Source organism: Trichosurus vulpecula, chromosome 3 (genome assembly GCF_011100635.1).
Source record: "Trichosurus vulpecula isolate mTriVul1 chromosome 3, mTriVul1.pri, whole genome shotgun sequence".
Lineage (NCBI taxonomy): Eukaryota > Metazoa > Chordata > Mammalia > Diprotodontia > Phalangeridae > Trichosurus > Trichosurus vulpecula.
In genome coordinates this window covers 205,225,846-205,246,910 of record NC_050575.1, presented here as the reverse complement: position 1 = coordinate 205,246,910, position 21,065 = coordinate 205,225,846, and the positions used below count along the sequence as shown (strand labels likewise).

Here is a 21,065-nt window from a genome sequence, read left to right as displayed (position 1 = left end):
ATATACAAATATAACATATAAAAATAAATAAATTGATTAAAAAATCAAACTCAGTCTGTCTTTAAAGGCCCTCTCAATTTAGCACCCCCCCAATATTATTACAAACTAATCTAGTGAGACTGACTTCCTCACAGTCTTCTGAGCATACTTTGCTCATTTTTTTCATGCATTGTTTATGCTATACTTTTTTCCTGAAGGGATCTCCCCTCTTCTCTGATTTTTATTTTTTAAAAGGATGTGCATTGCATTTTTATTTCCATTATAAAGTACATTTGTTCAAATATACAAACAAGTGTACTTTAATCTGTCTATTAGTTTATACAGTGTCCAGTTTGAAGATTGCCACCCATCACCACCTTCTCATTCTGTGCAACTCTTGTCCATAGTCGGGGGGTGGGGGAGGTGGGGGTCTATTCAACATGCCATTGGGGCCCTTTCTCTAAACACTTTGACATTGCATGGATATTAGTGAAGCATGCACCTTTACTTGCTACATGATTGGCATACCTCTTTTAAAAACATTTCAAATCCCTGCCCCCCTCCCCCCCATAACCTTTAATTTTGAATTTGACAGACACCAACAAACTTGAAAGTTTCCATATACAAAGAAGATGAGTAGATCCTGGAGGTGGCAGAATTCTGAAGGATGGTGGAATTAAAAGTCTGACCATAATTATGTGGTTGAAGTGGGGTAGAGAAGGAAACCATTGCAATAGAAAAGATTGAAAAATTATGGAAACATATTGTTCAAGGGGTTGTCAAATTGAATAGGGAAATTCGTAAGGATGTTGGCAGAAGATAGAGTGAAAAAGATAGTAAGCTAGGCCTAAATCATTTCACTTCTCTGGGCCTAAGTTTCCTCATCATAGTAGAGGGGTTAGACTAGATGGTCTTTAATAAGGCCCTTACTAGCACTAAATCCTTTGTTCCTAAAATCCAAGATTAGAATCCAGGTATCCTAACTTCAGTTGTCTTTGCCTTTCCATGATGGAAACTGATTTTTTTCCCCTCCTCTGAACTCTAGTCCTTCGTACTTTTTCTACTTATACTTACGGTGGTGCTTTCTATGTTTTTGTCTTTCTCAACATGTGGGACTGATTTGAAAGGGAGAGGGGATAGAAAGGTGAGGTCTAATGCTACTTTATTTACTGATAGTATTATTTATTGCTAGTATCATCTTGACATAGGAAGTATGATAAAATCATTAATTGGTTTCTTTAAAAAAACCCATACATTATTTTCTTTATTCTTTATTCATGTATATTGGTAAACAATTGGTATTTTCTCCATCAGTCATATCATAGCTCTTCCAGGCTCTCATCTTGTTCAATTTTCATTTGTTTTTATTGAAAAATCTTCTGTAGATGATCTACCCATTGTACAGGGAGGTTTTGTTTCCTCTTAACCTTTGGTACTAGTGTACTATTGGCTTGTTCTGGGAAGGGAGATGGATCACAGTCAGCTACCTTGAGGGGTAGGCAAGTGGGGAAAGGATAAAATACTGGCTGCACTTGAGGGACTTGGCTTCCATTGCCTTCAAAGCATTTGCCTTGTTGTCTTAGTTTCTTTCTGGGGCTGATAGTGGCTCTGGTAGGAGCTGTTTTAGTTGTGGTGAAGAGTGCCCTCAAAGGGGCCCCTAAATTTCAACTACACCTATTTCCCTGACAACCAGGGAGAAGGCTCCTATTATTTTAAATTAAATTAAAAATTTAAATTTGAAGAACTATTTATCAGTAAGTTGATCCCTTTTATTTTCTCTCTTCTAGAGTATCACTCTTTGCACATCAGTATTGAAGCAGCTGATTCTGTTGTACATAGATGAACAGGTTTGGGTTTCTGTTAAAAATAAGCGTATTGCAGCAGAACTTGGACAGAATAGTATGATCTTGAATTCTAAGTTGTTTATGTACTGAAAATAACTTTTAAGTTTAATGGACTTTTGTGTTTGCTGGCCTGTACTACAGCTCGCATTGATCTTCTTAATAAATTTATCAATTCCATTTTATTGATGAGGAAACTTTAGGTCAATTAGAAAGTTGATAAATGAGGGTTACCACGTTATGTGACACTCCTGGAATTAAAAAAAAAAGAATGCATTCTAAACTTAAATGCCAAAAAAGAATGTTATTTCTATGCAGCAAGTAGAACAGAAAAAGAGGATTATATGTGAAACCGTGAATCTTATTATCTATGGCTTGCATTAAAAAAATGTATATAATAAATTGATCATGTGATGGTCACTACTATTCTCCTCATCTGTTTCCTTATGAACTTTCCTCCGTTTTCTTCTGTGAGTTAAAAAAAAAAATTAGTCTTCTCACATCCAAATCCCCTCCTCCTTCCATAACATTATTGCTCACTCCCCTCTTCCCCAAATATTTATAATTAGAGAAAAAGAAAAGCAAAATCTTTGTAATAAATAAGCGTAGTCAAACATAACAAATTCACGTATTTGTGATTTCTAAAATGTGTCTTCGCACTTAAAAAATACTTTTTCATTGTTCCTTTGGAGCTGTGATTGGTTATTGCATTGATTAGGATTCTTTCCTTTTTTTTTTTTTCCAGTTTTGATTAAATTTTTTTTCAATCAATAAGCATTTATTTTCTCCTCAGAGAGGCAAATGGAGCAGGGGATAGAGTGCTCAGCCTGGAGTCTGGAAAACCTAAATTCAAATCCAGCCCCAGATACTTACTAGCTGTTTAGACCTGGGGCAAGTTATTTAACCTCTGTTTGCCTCAGTTTCTTCTGCTGTAAAATATGGATAACAATAGCGTCTACCTCACAGGGTTGTGAGGATAAAATGAGATTCTTTTGAGTAATTATGAAACTCAGTAGGAGGCTTAGGCAGTGTTCCAAGATTTGAAGCAGTGCAATTCCAAAACAGAAGCATTGGGAGGATCAGCATAGGAAAATCCATTTTTGACAGATTCCATGCTGGACTTCATCTGTGACATTGGCAACATCTTTGGCTAACATAGTTCTTCTTGTTTTATCCTTGCTTGCTAGAATTTCCTTAATTATTGTCAGCTGTAAAGAATTTGTGCAAAATGAAAAAAAAGTTTTCCTCTTAAAATTTGTATAAAGGGGGAATATCCCAGAAAATAAAATAATTTGAAGTTGAAAATGACATGATCACCTTCGTTTTGGAAGTTGGATGAGAACTAGCATCATCTCCGATGTTAGTAAATAGGAACAGAAGAGAACATTACAGACATTAACAACTCTTCTTTTTATTTTGAGTGGGTGTTGAAATGTAAACATTTACCATAAACATTTATTTACACTTTATAGGCAGAGGTATATATGCTTTGTTGTTTCAGTGGCAGAAGGTATAATTTATATTGTCTCTAACACATTTATTAAGTACCTATTATGAAAAAGGCACTGAAGAAGATATAAAGAAGTAGAGGAGTGTAATGGCAAGCAAAGTGGGACTTTTTGTTTTGCTCTTTTTTTCTTTTGAAGTTCTAGTTCTTCTCAGTACTAAGGTAATCAGGTGCCTTTGATTTAGACTTGCCTTTGTTTGAATCAAGAGTCTTTGATTAATCAAGAGTCTTTGATGACCTGCTTAAGTCACAAGAAAGTCTAAGTCACATGAGTTCAAGTCACATGGTTGTGACACCCTCTGTGGGCTGACCCTGAAGAAGTGTATATATACTCTGAGGCTAGCATTTTGCTTTGGGGGCTCACTCATTGGAAGAGCGTTCTGTGATTTCACCAGATGAAACTCTAGGTAGCCGTTAAGGAGCCCCCTGGCTTTGAAAATCCAGATGTCGGTGCTTCTCTGTCTGGTAACTATGTATGTATTGCTCTGGACAGACAGTTAGAAGCCCTGTCTGCTGATTTGTGTTATTTGTTTTGGTTATATAATTTTTGCTTGTAATTTCTGTTTGTGTTTCTTTGAAGTTGAGGGTGCTGACTTTTTTCCCCTAAACTAAGTGAATGATATATGTATGTTTAATTAAAGTGAAATTGTAAGCTCGTTAAAGTTGCTTTCCTTAGAAAAGTAGATCAAAGAATCTGTGCTTGCAGCTCTCCTGTGTGCTTGTGTTATTGGCCTTACACTTCCACAGCAGCTGTAAGCAGCATTGTTATTACAGGGAAGTAATAGGTATCTGTATAAATATAGTACAAAGTAGAGTATTAAAAAATGTTTGAGAATTCATTGGAGGGAGAAATCACTTTCAGATAGAGAATAAAAGAAGACTTAATGGAAGCTTTTGATCTGGGCCTTAAATGTGGAAAGAAGACATCAGGGTCCAAGTAGTGAAAGGAACAAAACTATGGAGGCAGGGAGTTGGCAGTTGCTTTGAGTGACAAATACTCTGGTTTGGCCAGTTTATTCTCGTTCCAAACTCCATTTTGTTCTACTTCACATTAAGGATTGATTTAACTATACTTCTTAAGAACCCTACTATATGCCAGACTAAACTAACTTGTGATGATCTCAATGAAAACCAGAGGAACTTACATTCTAGAACTTACATTCTACTGGAGGGAAATAACACATTCATATGAATAATTTGGGAGAGGTTTAGGGAGTTGAACACTAACAATTGGAAGAATTAGGGAAGGCTCTTGAGGAGATGGCCCTTGAGCTAAGCCTTGAAGGAATTTAGAGGTTCTGAAGGTGAGACGTAAGGATGGCACAAGAAGGGTGCAAAAGCATAGAGGCAGGAGATGGAATGTTATGTACAGTGACAGCAAATAGGCTAATTTGGCCAAAGTGTAATGTGTGGGAAGGAGAATAATGGGAACTTGCCCTATGACATTAGAATTGAGTCAGATTTTAAAGGTCTTTAATGCTAAACAAAGGTCTGATATTTTATCTTAGGAGATATAAGGAGCCACTGAAGCTTTTTGAGCAGAGGAATGACAAGATCAGATCTGTGCTTTTAAAATATCAATTTGTTATCCATGTGGTGGCTGAATTGAAATGGGGAGAGACTGGAGACTCAGAGACTAATTAAGAGGTTATTGTAATAGTCCAGCAAAGAGATGAGACTCAGAACTAGAGTAGTGACTGTGTATTTGCCAGAAAGGGGACAGATAAGAGAGATGTACTAGATATAGCACAGACAGGACTTTGAAACTGATTGGATATAGAGTGTGAAGAAGAGTGAAGAGTCCAAGATGAACACCAGGCTTGTAACCTGAACACTGTCTTTGCATAGGCAAGTTAGGAAGGTGAAGGACTTCAGAGGAAAAGTTAACAAGTTTGGAAATTTTGAGTTTGAGTTTGAGAACATAGAGTTGGAGATATCTAGCAGCCAGTTGGTGATGCTGACTGCTGCTGGGGCTCAGATCCATGGAGGCTGATGAAATAACCAAGAGTGTATTTTGTATAAAGACAAAAGTGTGTATAGAAGTACACTCGAGGGTGGATGGTCCAGCAAAGGAATGTGAGTAGCCGCTGTCAGACACAAAGGAGAACAAGAGACAACAGCATCATGAAGAGTTAGGGAGAAAACCTTTTAGTTATGTTTATATTCTTTTGAATGCAGTTATATTTTATGTTTCAATTTAAAAGAAAAGGAAAGAAAAATCCAGAGGAGAGAGTATCTAAGTAAATGGGGATAGTTAGCTGTGTCAAATCCTAGGGAGAGGACAAGAAAGATGAGGAATGGTAAAAGGCCACTGCATTTAGCAATAATGAAATCTTTGGTTACCTGAGAACGATTCAGTCTGGGTGGTGTTGGAAGTCTGAAAGAGAAGGAGCAAGTTCCTGGGAGTGGTGTAGATTAAAATAAAAAAAAGTTGAGGTGAGGAAAACAAAGATGAGACCAGAACCCACTGGTAGTGTAATAAGTCAGGGATGAGTGAAAGGAATTTACTGCAGCATTGAGGGCTTAGTTGGGTTGCATAAATAAATTTGTTAGTGGACCCAGCCAACACAGTTATGTGGCTAAGATGTGATACTCAATTACCTTTAGCAACTTAAGTGGTTTCTTACTTTTTGAAGAATAAGACCAATTTCCTTATTCTTACCTTTGGCCCTAGATAGTCTGGTTCTAACCTAGCATTCCAATCTTAACTTGCATATTTCTTCTCATATAATCTAGGTGCATCTAGGAAATTTATTTTGCATACATACATTCACAGAAGAAATAGCTTTTGAGCTTTTGTTTCCTTTTGAAATACAAATTTTGGACTGCTAAAAGATATCAGTCATGCTATTGCTGTGGAAAATACTGTATTCGGTGAGTTAGTCCTTGTCATCTTGGAAGGAGATCTTTAGGGACAGGTCCCCCAGGTATCTGTGCTTAGGCTTGTGCTGTTAAAATTTTTTAATCAGTGGTGTACAAATGGCATTTTTATTAATTTTGTGGATGACACAAATCAAGGAGAGCACTAGCTAACACATTTGGTGACAGAATCAGTTTCCAAAAAAGACCTTAAATTAGAAAGTTGGGATTAATCTAAAAAGATTTAATTTAATACTGATAAACATAAAGTCTTTTGCTTCAGTTCAAGAAATGGTTTCATAGTAAGAGATGGAGAGGCATGGCTAAGCAGCAATCTCTCTGAAAAAGATCTTAGGGTTTTAGTGGATTGTAAGGTCAGTAAGAGTTAATGGTGTGTTATGGTATACAAAAAAGCTGATTTGGGGCTGCATTAAAGTCCTATGGTTGAATAATAAGGTGACAGTCCTGCTTTATTTTACCCTATTGAGAGTGGGAACCACAGTTCAGAAAGGACATTTATATATTGGAGAGGAGGCTAATCGGAATAGTGAAGGGCTTTGAGTTCCTTCTCTGATATTATATGCATGACCTTGGACAAGTCATCTAACCTAGCTCAGCCTCAATTTTATCATCTTTAAAATGAGAGGGTTGGACTAGATGACCTCTGAAGGGCAACTTTTCAGGTCTAGATCTATGATCTTTATCTTGTTCATGCCATATGAAGATTGATCAGAGGAACTAGGGATATTTCTGTTGGAGAAGATATCAGTGGTAGACTTTATTTTATGTGAACTTCACTGCCACTTTGAGAATTAAGTAGTGCAGATATTATCTCCATTAAACACATTAAGGAAACTGAGGCCTAGGGAGTTTGTTACTTAAATAGGTTTCACTGCTAGGAATAAATGAATGAAAAAGGATTTATTAAGCACTTACTGTATACCAAGTACTGTGCTGAACTCTGGGCATACAAAGACAAGGAAGATAGTGGCTGTCCTCGAGGAGCTTACGGCCTAATGGGTCAAACAAACATGTAAAGGTGAACAGGCAGATGTATGGTTTGGAAATACGTAGAGGCCTGTGTTGGGGAAAAGCTTATTTATCAGAGCACAGGGTCCAGAAAAAGGTGTCGGAGGAGTAAGGGAGGAGAAAGATCCAAATACAGAAATTGCTCAGAAGGGGCAAACTTTCATATGATTATACCTCTTCAGCTATGAGACCTTAGAGGCCATCTAGTCCAATATTCTTATTTTGAAAATAAGGAAACTGAGGCTCAGAGAGCTTTTAAGTGATTTGCCTATGGTCACACTGGTAGCCATATATAATTACTGTTAGAATTGCAAGTTGGATTTTGAACTCAGGTCCTGTTACTCCAGAAACTTGAATTCTCTGTGTTGTATTGCACTTTGAACACCATTGCTTTTTCAACTATACAGTATTGTCTAACATTTTAACTGATTTTACCTGAATCAAAGCCCTAATATGAGGTATTCCTAATGAGTTTTCTAATAAAGAACTGGAGTGTTCCTAGAACTCCTACCTGAAGTAGATCATTGAGGGACCAGAGTTTTCAGAATCTTATAGGCATTGGCTTGTACTGCACTTGCACCGTACTAATTCTAAGACACTAGAAGCTAGAGTTAGGGGGTGGATTACTTGGATAGGTTTGAGAACAGTACAAGTAAATTCACCTGTAAATATGTTAGGAAGAATCTTGAGATGTCAATAGGCCTTCTCCTAGTCAAATGTAACAGAAATTTTTTTCAGAACATTTTTTTCATCATATTTATCTTGGTTAATGAGGAGAATTGATTTTCGTATTGCCCTGGGCGTAATGGCAAGTGGCTTTACTTTTCTTCCTCTGGAATGAAAACAATGTAGCTTTAGCAACTAAAATTGTTATATGAACTTTGGATTTTCTTCAGGGGGCCATTCAGCCCCTCTGAGCCTTCACTTTTAGGTAACTGACCTTTAACTTGGTCTTCTTAGTGCGATTGGGATGGAATAGCATTTTCAAAATATAGCTCAGTTTATATGTATACAGAGCAGTTTTACTGCTTCTCAACAGCAGCATTATTACAAGTTTTACTTCCCTCCATATGACACAAACATGAATCAGAGTGAAACCCAGATACTCTCTGCCTTCTGAGTGTGAACAATACTTAGCCTCTAATTGAATTCTTTTCACCTTATTTCTTCAACCATACCTCTGAGCACTGTCACCCACTCCTGGGATAGATGTCTTTTGAACATGTTTTAGTTCTTGAAAGCTTTGTCAGACTCATTAGGCCATCAGGATAGTGATGGCTAGAGGACTGGACATAATTCAACACCCCATTTTATATAATGTTCATCTTTTAAGTCTACTAGCATTCATCTTCTTTGTCTCTAATGTTATTAAAAGTTCAGATTTGATTAGTTTGCATTGAATTTCCTCACTGTTGACTAGTTATCTGCCTCTTTCCCCCTAGGTCCTAAGCAGATAGTTATCAATATATACAATGATATATGCTTTTCACCCTTTATCTTCTATATTGGATACCTTAATGAAACCTGGTTCTCCTTTCATGTTTCCTCCTGTGATCCTGTAGCAGCTTCTGTGTATCAAATGTCTGTTTGTATTAGTAAGTACACAGTCTAGGTACACTGAATAGTTCTCCATCTGTTCTGCACAGTAATATGCAGCTGCTGTGCCTTCTCTTTCATTCCATGTTTGTTTTAGGAATAGTGTGGGAAGGTATTAAAAGAGAACAACACCAAGGTTCCATTCTCAAACAGCTTCCTCATTCTTTAGTTGGAAGGATCTTTTTTTTTTTTTTTTTGAGTTTTGGTATGGAACTGTGATATCATTGGTGTAGGAGATTCCCCATAAGTAAATTTCCTCTACTCATGCGGGTCATCAGCTATCCTGCAATTCATAGTTTTAGAGCATAACCTGGGGCCACAGAGGGAAAGACTGAGTGTTTTGTTCAGCTTTTCACTGCCAGGATGTTTCAGAGGTATGACTGACCCAGTCCTAGATCTTGCTTCTTTGGCCAGCTTCCTCTCAGCTTTACCATATTGCTACTCTATCATTATCCACTGTACCACATTACCGCTTATGGAAGGATTTAGGAGAGCAGAATTAGACATTGGTTATTACATTTAGAATATAGCTGTTAAGTTGTTAATTTTTAATATATTTTAATTTTCAATTGAATTTTTAGTGAAGGGGATGGAAAAAATAATTGAGACATTCTCTTATAGCTGATTCTATCTGTAGGGTATCCCAGTTCTGTTGGTTATTCTTTTCTTAAGGAAGTTACTCATTGTATTCACTTTAATGGCTAGCACAGTGCCTTATATTGTAGGTGCCCAATAAATATTTGCTGAATGAATGAAAAATTTTAGTGTTAAAAGCAAATTTATTCAAGAAATTAACTTATGAAGTTTAAAAGGTAGCTAGTATTTATCACCAGATTATTGAATTAAATTAGTTTTGTTAAAAAAAAAAACCCAACAACAATTTGACTAGCTCAAGTAAAACATAACTACATTGTTAATGGCAACTTCCCTGAGGTCCAGTTGAAGGTAGAGTATGAAGGTAGGTGTGAATAAGTTTACATATTTTCTTCTACATCCTTGTGCCTTTCCCTCTTTTCCTAAGGTCCTCCTTTCCAGGCACTGGATGACCTCCATCCTCTTTCCCAACTCTGTTTGATATGTAAAGCTTTTCATAATTTGCCTAACCTACTTAATGGGCTTCCATTTTTTATGTCTTTACATAGGCTGCAACTTATTCCTGGAACGCATATCTTCCTAACCTTCACTTTTTAGAGTCCCTAGCTTCCTCCAAAGATCAGCTTAAGTACCACCTTCCCAACATTACCTTAGATTTTACTTTGTATATATTTTTTATATGTGTACATGTTGTTTCCTTCATAGAAAGTAACTTTCTTGAGGTCAGGGACTGTTTCATTTTTAATTTTGGTATCCTCAGCACCTTGCATGGTGCCTGGGTAGTAGTAGATCATTAAAAAATGCTAATTGTTGACTGGTTCTTCCTGTAAAAAGAAACTGAGAAAGGGTTATAGTTAGTTATATTTATGAATTTGACTATATTTAGTGTGATTTCATTGTGTTACCTCAACCAGCATCTTTTATTCCAAACTTTTAAAAAAATCACTAATTGTGGAATAAACAGGCTTTTTTGTTTTGTTTTCTTTTATCAGACTAATTTCAGACTTTGGTGGTCTGGGAGATATTTTTCTGTGGGGGTCCAATCTTGGAACTTTTCTAGGGGTTGAAGAAGAGTATGAATTCATCCCTAGGACTTAGGGTCCACTCTCCTCAAACCACAGGTCCATTGTCAGGTCTTTTTACCAAAGATGAGGAATGTTTTGTTTGTTTAGAAGGACAGAGATCATCCCCCATTCATCTCAACCCAACTTCCTCCCTAACTCCTCCATGTCCCACTCTCTGGCTACCCTTTCACTTTGCTCTCTGGAATGCCTGCTCCATAGTTAACAAACTTGCTTTCTTCTTAAATATTTTCCTTCTCCACTCCTTCCCTCTGTCTCTCATTGAAACCTGGCTCCCTCCTAATATAGCCTCCTCAACTTCCCTTTCTAGCCCTACTTTGCATTTTCACTCATTTACCCAACTTATTGGTGGGAGTAGGGAAGTTGGAATACTCCTTGTTCTCCATTGCCACTTTCTTTTACACCGTCACTCGGTAATATCTCCTCCTTCACTCAATCCATATTTGCCCCTCAGTCAAAATTCTGGTAGCTGTTGTTATTTTTCCTCAAAGAGTTCAGTGCCTCTCTCTGCTCTCATACTAGGGAGCTTATTTACCTACATAGTGATACTTTTTGAAATAACCTTAACCTAAGTGATTTAGATCACTTCGCATGACCTACTCTTCCACCTCACTTCAGCTATACACAAAGATGGTTACACATTTCTTGCCATCACCTGCAGATGAACTGCTTCCATGGTCATGGATTCTGAAATTCCCTCATGTAAATTCCACTTTCATCATTATGGTTATTGTATGTATTGTTTTCTTGATTCTTCTTCATGCTGCATCAGTTCTTTCCATGCTTCTGTATTCATCACATAAAGCATTTCTTTTTTGTTGTTGTTGTTCAGTCATTTCCTTCATGTCTGACTCTTTGTGACCCCGTGTGGGGTTTTCTTGGCAAAGATACTGGAGTGTTTTGCCATTTCCTTATGCAGCTCATTTTAACCAGATGAGGAAACTGAGGTAAACAGGGTCATGTGATTTGCCCAGAGTCACAAAGCTAGTAAGTGTCTGAGGCCAGATTTGAACTCAGAAAGATGAGTCTTCCTGACTCCAAGTCTGACACTCTATCCACTGTGCAACCAAGTGCCCCCTACAGCATTTCTTACAGCATGGTAATTCCATTACATTCATGTACTACAATTTTTCAGCCATTTCAGTTGATAGGCATGTGCTTTGTTTCCAATTCTTAGCTATCACAGAAAATGCTGCTATAAATATTTTGGAGTAAATAGGGACTTTCTTATCACTGGTTTCCTTAGGGTATAAGCATAGGAATTATCAACCTGACTGAACTGGCCTAGACCTGTGGCTGGCGGGAGCTGAAGAGAGCAGGCTAGAGACAGAAGAGCCAGGAATCAAACTGAAGTTTAATTTCAAAGTGAGGGAAATGGCTTGCAAGCAAAGAGGCAAATTAGACACCTGTGGGAGGGCCCATCTGTAGTGGGGGTGGGAGGGAATCCACTTTAGTGTGGGTAGACTTCAATGGCTATGCAGTGAGTGAGCTGTAGCTCTGACAATGAGGAGTAACAGCAACAATGTGAGGAGTTTGGGCTTGTGACCAGAACTTGTTCAAGCTTGTGCATTGCTTGTCTGAGCTCAGAGAACACCTGGTACTGGTCAAGGCAGTACAGTAATCATGTGGGATTTTTGAGATCATCCAGAGGGTATATACAGAGGATTGTTGTTATGCCAAGCTCAGGGCACAGACTGCTTGCTGGGCCTTAGCTCTGGGAAACGGTGTCTCCCAATGTCTTTTTTTTCTTCATGCTGTAGTGTATTTTTATTTATTTTGTCAAACATTTGCCAATGACTTCTTTTGTTGTTGTTGTTTTTTTAATTTGATTAGATTTTTTATTTTTAGTTTACAACACTTAGTTCTACATGTTCTTGAGTTTCAAATTTTCTTCCCTTCCCTTCCCCCCCAAAACGGCATACAGTCTGATACAGATTCTATATAAACCTTTGCATTAAACTTATTTGCACAATAGTCAAGTTGCAAAGAAGAATTATGACCAATGGAGTGAATCATGAGAGAGAAGAAACAAAACCAAAAAAGAAGAGGAAAAAAAAAGAGAGAGCAAATAATCTGCTTTAGTCTGCATTCAGACTCCACAGTTCTTTTTCTGGATGTAGCTAGCTCTCTCCATCATGAGTCCTTTGGAGCTGTCTTTGAGCCTTGTATTGCTGAGGAGAGCCAAGTCTATGGAAGTTAGTTATCACAGAGTCAGTATGTCTGTGGATGTGTACAGTGTTCTCCTGGTTCTGCTCCTCTCACTAAGCATCATATCATGTAGGTTTTTCCAGATTACAGTGAAGTCTGTATCTTCCCCATTTCTTATAGCACAGTAGTATTCCATTACATTCATATACCACAACTTGTTCAGCCATTTTCCAGTTGATGGGCATCCCCTTGATTTCCAGTTCTTAGCTACCACAAAAAGAGCTACTATAAATATTTTTGTACATACTCCCTTTCCCACTTGTTTGGTCTCTTTGGGATACAGCCCTAGGGGTGGTATTGCTGGGTCAAAGGGTATGCACATTTTTTTTTAAATGCTTCCTTTATTAAATAAAGCCAATCTGCTATCTCTAGATTTGTTCGTGCATCTATACACTGTTCAAAAGTGTTATGCCCATGGTGTTAAGACAATCACTGAAAGCTTTCATAAAGTAGATGATTAAAGTGAATATTATGTTTCATACCTGTTACCCATTTCACATACAATCAACATATCTCCATAGGAAATTAAGAAGTCTCCCCATGTCCCAAAGTAAACATCTGCTTAATGATCTTCCATAGCTTACAGTACTAGAAGCAGGATAGTTCTGAAGCATACATGAGTCAAGATCTCACAGGCCCCCTGGCTTGTCAGCACAACGTTCTGGCGTCTTCATTGACAAACCAAGTTACTGTAGAGTTGGAATTTGTTTTGTGTCATAATTTGGTGTAACATAAAGGTATTCCACAATTACTCCAGAATGCACTGTGATTTCCAGAATGAGAGATTATTTCGTCAGAACAAAGTCTCACAGCCAGTGAATAGAAGAGCTTTACCATAGGTTTGAGGAGTTGCTTCCTGTGTTCTATGTGCTTTAAATACTGCTTTAAAAGATTAGCTTTTACTACTTGTGTACACAAATTTAAGGCAGTCTTTATCACACATTAACTGTTAAAGTGAAGACAGCCTGACTTGACTTACTACTGTATTTAGTGGATTAGTATTGGTCTTAGAATTTTTCAGGAGAAATGCTTTCTATTCATTCAAACCTTTAAAGCCAGTTTCTATTTAGCTCAAAGAAGGTTGTTTTTTTTTAAAATGGGCTTGAATTGCCATCAGATTATGAATAATACAGTAATCAAAGGAGAGACAGTAACTAATAGAAGTTACAAAAGTGCCTGTTAGTTCTCCATTCTAACCTTATGGCCACTTTTTTTTTCTTTTGTCTTAATTGTATAATTAAAAACTCTGAGCTTAAAACAATAATCTTAAAGCAAACTTGCCAAATAGACTGTCAGACAGCAAAAATTTAATTTACAACCAATGAAACTTTAGACTTTAGATTTATTTAGGATTATTTTATACAGGTTTACATAATATCTAGTTTAATCTAGAACAAGACAGCTCCTCCTCAGTGAAACCCTGGCCTAAGTATATTTGTTTTACATATTTAGCAAGAAGATACATTAAACATGGAAGCTTTTCAACCTTGTGGCACTGAATGATCTATCTACACAGGACATCCTTCAAAAGCTACAGTTAAGGACCCTCCTAGATTCTCAGCAATACAAGCCCAGTTGAGATCTTCTGGTCCATTTGCTTGACATTCGTTTTTAATGCCTGGAAATTTCTTTTTGATTGCATAGATCATTTTACTTTTGAGAAGTGCTAATTATGGTGCCCACAGGAAAAACATCAACTCTTCTTTTCTTGATTCCTTTGTTTCAAAGCTTGCATCATATAAAGCATAGCGACAATCCTTTTCAGGAAGCATTCCCACAAAATGCTTGAAAGGATCAGTAATGGTCACACCAACATCTCCCACTAAGATCTCTTTGCCTTCTTCGACAATGATGAATTTTTTGTCAGCATTGAGACAAAAGATAACTGCCTTCTTTCTTTTCTTGATTTCTTCTGGTGTAGAACATTTCCGAACTTTCATATAGAAAATGCGGCATACTTCATCAGCTACTTGCACTCCTGAGGCCATCTTTACAAAGCCAACGATCTGGAGCGCAGTCTGGTCCCTGGGCCAGCAGGGGCAGGGAGGAGGGATAGCCGAGAGTTTAGGCTCTGCTACAGTGAGGAGCATCTTCCTCCCAGGAGCCTAAGGGGAACAGTAAGAGCAAGTGGGAGGTGGGCGGGGAGGGAGGCGACAGGGGGCCAGGCTGTCCAGGAGAGAAGCTGGGGGAGAGAGTCAGGTATGCACATTTTTATAGCCCTTTGGGCATAGTTCCGAATTGCTCTCCAAGATCACTGGATCTGTTCACACCTCCACCAACAATGTATTAATCAATGTTCCAATTTTCCCTCATCCTCTCTAGCATTTATCATTTTCCTGTTTTGTCACTTAGCCAATCTGACAGGAGAGATGTGGTACCTAAGAATTGTTTTGATTTGCATTTCTCTAATCAGTAGTGATTTCGAGCATTTTTTCATATGCCTATAGATACCTTTAATTTCTTCCTCTGAAAACTGCATATTCATATCCTTTGACCATTTCTCAATGGGGGAATGGCTTTTATTCCTATAAATTTGGCTTAGTTCCCCGTATATTTTAGATACGAGGCCTTTATCAGAGACATTGGTTGTAAAGATTTTCTCCCAATTTTCTGCTTCCCTCCTAATCTTTGTTGCATTGACTTTGTTTATACAAAAACTTTTCAGTTTAAGATAATCAAAATTATCCATTTTGCATTTTGTAATGCTCTCTATCTCTTGTTGGGTCATGAATTCTCCCCTTTCCCATAGATCTTATAGGTAAACTATTCCATGCTCTCCCAAGTTGCTTATAGTATCAGCCTTTATTCCTAAATCATTTATTTAATATTTTTATTTTTCAGCATTAATTTTTCACAAGTTTGAATTACAAATTTTCTCCCCATTTCTACTCTCCCCCCACTCCAAGATGGCATATATTCTGATTGCCCCATTCCCCAGTCAGCCCTCCCTTCTGTCACCCCACTCGCCCCCATCCTCTTTTCCCTTACTTTCTTGTAGGGCAAGATAGATTTCTATGCCCCATTGCCTGTATATCTTATTTCCCAGCTGCATGCAAAACCACCTCTTTTTTTTTTTTTTTTGAACATTTGCTTTTAAAACTTTGAGGTCCAAATTCTCTCCCCTCTTCCCTCCCCACCCATCCTCCCTAAGAAGGCAAGCAATTCAACATAGGCCACATGCGTATCATTAAATGAAACCTTTCCACGATACTCATGTTGTGAAAGACTTAACTATATTATGCTCCCTCCTATCCTGTCCCCCTTTATTCAGTTTTCTCCCTTGACCCCGTTCCTTTTTGAAAGTGTTTGCTTTTGATTACCTCCTCCCCCTATCTGCCCTCTCTTCTGTCATCCCCCTTTTTTATCTCCTTCCTCCTTTCCTGTGGGGTAAGATACCCAATTGAGTGTGTATGTTATTCCCTCCTCAAGTCAAATCCAATGAGAACAAGATTCACTCATTCCACCTCACCTGCCCCCTCTTCCTTTTCAACAAACTGCTTTTTCTTGCCACTTTTATGTGACATAATTTACCCCATTCTATCTCTCCCTTTCTCCCTCTGTCAATATATTTCTCTCATCCCTTAATTTGATTTTATTTTTTTAGATATCATCCCTTCATATTCAACTCACCCTGTGCCCTCTGTCTGTGTGTGTGTATGTATGTATGTGTATTCCCTTCAGCTACCCTAATACTGAGGTCTCATGAATTACTCTTGACCATTTCCCTTCTTATCTCAAGTACAGTCATTTTGTCTTTACAGAAGCTTTTGAGTTTCATGTAATCAAGTATCTAGTTTTTTTGTTATTGCCTCTTTCTTGTTTGGTTAAGAATACGACTCCTACCCAGAACTGTAAGAAGTATATGATGTGTGTTACTCTTCTGATTTTTTTAATAGTATAATCTTTAATATTAAGGTTACATGTCAATTTAGAATGTATTGTAGAATATTGTATAAGGTGTTTGTATAAACCTGATTTCTACCAAACTATTTTCCTAGCAGTTTTTATCAGATGAACTTTTTCCTAGGTAATTTATGTTTCCCACTTTATCAAACACTGGATTATTGAGTTTTGTTGTTTTTGATTCTCCCTTATCTAGTTTGTTCCATTAATGTATTTTTTAACCAACATCAGGTGGTTTTGATGACGACTGCTTTATATATAGTTTGAAATCTAGAGGTGCTATTCCTCCTTCATCCCTACTTCTCATTTCCCTTGATATTTTGGATCTTTTGTTTTTCAAAATGAATTTTGTTGTTATTATTTTATCAAGTTATATAAAGTATCTCTTTGGTAAATTATTAGTATAGCATTAAGAGTATAAATTAATTTTGGTGGTATTGTTGTATTGTCATTTTTTGGGTAGTATTTTCATTGTATTTTGTGTTGGCATGGCCAAGCCATGAGCGTTGAATATTCATCTAGCTATTTAGGTTATTCTTTATTTCTTTAAGTGAACACTTTGTAATTGAATCTATAAAAGTCTTTTGTATGCTTTGGTAGGTTGATTCCCAAATTTTTTTGTATTTTGTAGTTATTTGGAAGGCGATTTACTTTTCTATTTTTACTTTTTGTGTTTTTATTATTACATAAAAAGACTGTTAATTTTAAAAAATGTTATTTTATTTATTCCATTAAATATTTCCCAGTTACATGTAAAAACTTTTTAAATATTATTTTTTAAAATTTTAACTTAGAAGACCTTTCTCTTCCTCCTTGAGAAGGTAAACAATTTAATATCAGTTATACATGTGAAGTGATACAAAATACTTCCATATAAGTCATGTTGGAAAACAAAACAAAAATAAATAAGATTTTAAAAAGTATGTTTCGATCTGCATTCAGATTTTACCAGTTCTCTCTCTGGAGTTGGATATCATTTTTAATCATGGGTCCTTTGGAATTGTCTTAGATCATTGTCTTAATCAGAGTAACCAAGTTGTTCATCCTTGTAATGTTGCCGTTACTATGTACAGTGTTTTCCTATTTCTGCTCACTTCACTTTGCAGGAGTTCATATAAGTCTTCCCAGGTTTTTCTGAAACCATCCTGCTCATTTTTTATAGCATAGTAGTATTTCATCACAATCATATACCAAAACTTATTCAGCTATTCCCCAGTTGATGGGCATCTCCTCAATTTCTAATTCTTTGTCACCACAAAAAAATGCTGCTGTAAACATTTTTGTCCAAATAGGTCCTTTTGCTTTTTCTTTGATCCCCTTGGGATACAGACCTGTCTCTGGCACTGTACAGACCTGGTACTGCTTGGTCAAAGGTATTCAGAGTTTTCTAGCCCTTTGGGCATTGTACCATATTGATCTTTAGAATGATTAGACCAATTCACAATTCGGCCAACAGTTAATATCCCAGTTTTCCCTCATCCTCTCCAGCGTGTCATTTTTCTTTTCTCTCATGTTAGCCAATCTGATAGGTGTGAGGTGGTATCTCAGAGTTGTTATAATTTGCATTTTTCTAATCATTAGTGATTTAGAACAGTTTTTCTTGTGACAATTGATAGCTTTGATTTCTTTTTCTGAAAACTGCCTATTTATACTTTGACTATTTATCAACTGGGGAATAGCTCTTATTTTTATAAATTTGGCTTAGTTCTATATATATATGTGAGAAATGAGGCCTTTATCAAAGAAACTTGCTGTAAAATTTTCTGCTAATTTCCTGTTTTCCTGCTAATTTTTGGCTGCATTATATTTTTTTAAAACACATTGTTAGTGATGAATGCAGGAAAATATAAACATAACTCATAATTTTAAATGTGAATGGATTAAGCAATCCAATAAAACTGAAAAGAATGACAGATTGAATAAGAAAACAAAACCCTCTAATCTGTTTCTTACAAGAAATATGTTTACAAAACAAAGACACACAAAACAAAATTTTACTAAGCATCAAAAAGGCTGTTATATACCAAAGCAAAAACTTTTCTTTAAAAAAAGAAAAGAGCAAATAAATGATTTCTAAAGTCCAATAAGAGCAATAGAGGAAAAACTGAGAAAAGAAATGAGAATGGAAATTTTTAAAAACTGAATTAACAGCTTGGTAAAAGAGGCACAAAAAGTACTGAAGAAAATAATGCTTTAAAAAAATTAGTCAAATGCAAAACAAAAGAAAAATACTAAAGAAAACAATTCCTTAAAAATCAGAATTGGCCAAATGATAAAAGAGGTACAAAATCTCGCTAAAGAAAATAACTCCTTAAAATTTGGAATTAGTCAACGGGGAGCTAATGACTCCATTAGGCAACAAGAAACAATAATACAAAATCAAAAGAATAGGAAAAAAAAGAAAATATGAAATATCTCATCAGAGGAATAACTAATCAGGAGAACAAATCATGGAGAGATAATTTAAGAATTATTACAGTATCTGAAAGCCATGATTTAAAAAGAGCCTAGACAACATATTTCAAAAAAAAATTATAAGAAAAAACTGCCCAGATATTTTAGAACCAGAGAACAAAATAGAAATTGAAAGAGTCTACCAGTCATCTCCTGAAAGAGATCCTAAAATGAAAACTCACAGGAATATTATAGCCAAATTCCAGAGCCTTCAGGTCAAGAAGAGAATACTGCAAGTAGCCAAAAAGAAACAATTCAGATTCTATGGAACCACAGTCAGAGTCACCCAAGATGTAGCACCTATCACTATAAAGAGGTGGAGAGTTTAGAATGTGACATTCTGGAAGGTAGAGGAGCTAGGACTACAGCAAAGTATAATCTACCCAGCAAAACTGAGTATAATCCTGCAGAGAAAATGGACATTTAATGAAACAGAGGCATTTCAAATATTCTTGATGAAAAGACTTGAAGTGAATAGAAAATTTGACATTCAAACACAAGACTGAAGAGAAACATAAAAAGGTATACATAAATGAGAACTCATAAAAGACTTAAATAAGGTTAAACTGTTTACATTCCTGAATAGAAAGATAGCACATTTAACTCCTAAGAACTTTATCATTAGAGAAGTTAAAAGGAGTCTACTTAGAAAGAGGCTTTGGGTTGTAATTATCGTCCTAATATAGCTTGTCAAAAATCTCCAAACGTACGTGGGAATCTGTTATCAATATCGTCAATTATTTATCAAATTACTTTTGTTAACTTTGAGGAAGGGAACCTGTGCTTACACCATTGTGGTCATCTCTAGCTGTGGAAATTCCTTCACTGATGTAAATCAGTAATTTTCTATAACTTCTGTAGTCATAGGAAGTTTCTGAGGGCATCAAGGAGTTAAATAACTTCTCCATAATGGTAGTGTCAGAGGCAGGACTTGTTGTACTTGGGTCTTTCTGACTCAATGGCTAGTTCTTTATTCATTATACCATAACTATTACCTCTCTTTGGTAACTATTAAGCAAATCACTATCTAATTTCTTAAAAGTATTTTCCTAATTTGGGAAAACATAAATTAAGATGATTTTTGAGTGTATTTTAGTTTTTAAAAAGTTGACTAAATGGAGACTTCTTGATCAGCAACACACACACACACACACACACACACACACACACACACACACAAACACACACGTTTATCCTCTAAAAAAATCTTAGGATCATAAATTTAGAGTTGGTAGGAACCTTATAGGTCATCTACTTGATTTTATAGTTGAAGAGCTCTGTAAAGCTCTACTCCATAAAGGTGACTTGCCCTAGTTTAAAGTCACAAACAAAGCAGTAACTGGCAGAACTGTATTTTGAACTCCTAGGCCCTCTGACTCCAGATCCATTTTCTCCTCTTCCTCCCTCACCCCGCCCCCCCCCCCCCCGCATACTATACATATTTTCAATATGAACCTAAAGCTTTATTTAACTAAAGGCTTCTGATAACTTTTCTGTTAGTTGATCCAGATGAAGTGTTCATGGTCACTCTTTTGTTCCTAATGTTTGTCTCTTTAAATATAGTTGCTAAGGGCTCCTTATCAATTAAACCATTAGATAAACTGTGAAAAGACCAAAATTCAAATGAATCAATACCACCATTAAAAATTATAGGGGCGGCTAGGTGTCAGTGGATAGTGCACCAGCCCTGCAGTCAGGAGGACCTGAGTTCAGATTTGGCCTCAGACACTTAGTAGCTGTTATGACCCTGGGCAAGTCACTTAACCCCATTTGCCTCCCCCCAAAATTATGGAGGACAAGGGATTGTTGTATCATGTAGAGAGGGGATAAAACTAGCTTAGAAGAAATAAAAGATAAAAACCAGATTTGGTTATTTAAAAAAATGAAAAACTTTTGCTCAACAATAAGCTATGTATCCAGAAGAAGTAGGAAAGAAAGAAAGTGGGGGAGAGGGAGGAATTGCTGCATCATATAAGGTTGGACATAACAAAATTTATAAGAAACTGACATGGA

The 21,065-nt window shown here is 36.5% G+C and overlaps 1 protein-coding gene and 1 pseudogene across 1 annotated transcript in view; one reads left to right on the top strand and one right to left on the bottom strand.

The window, feature by feature from the left end:
- NUDCD3 (NudC domain containing 3) overlaps window positions 1-21,065 on the top strand; it is a 132,822-nt gene that overhangs the window by 53,376 nt on the left and 58,381 nt on the right. The window lies entirely within an intron of this gene.
- Window positions 14,204-14,688, bottom strand: LOC118843956 (annotated as a pseudogene).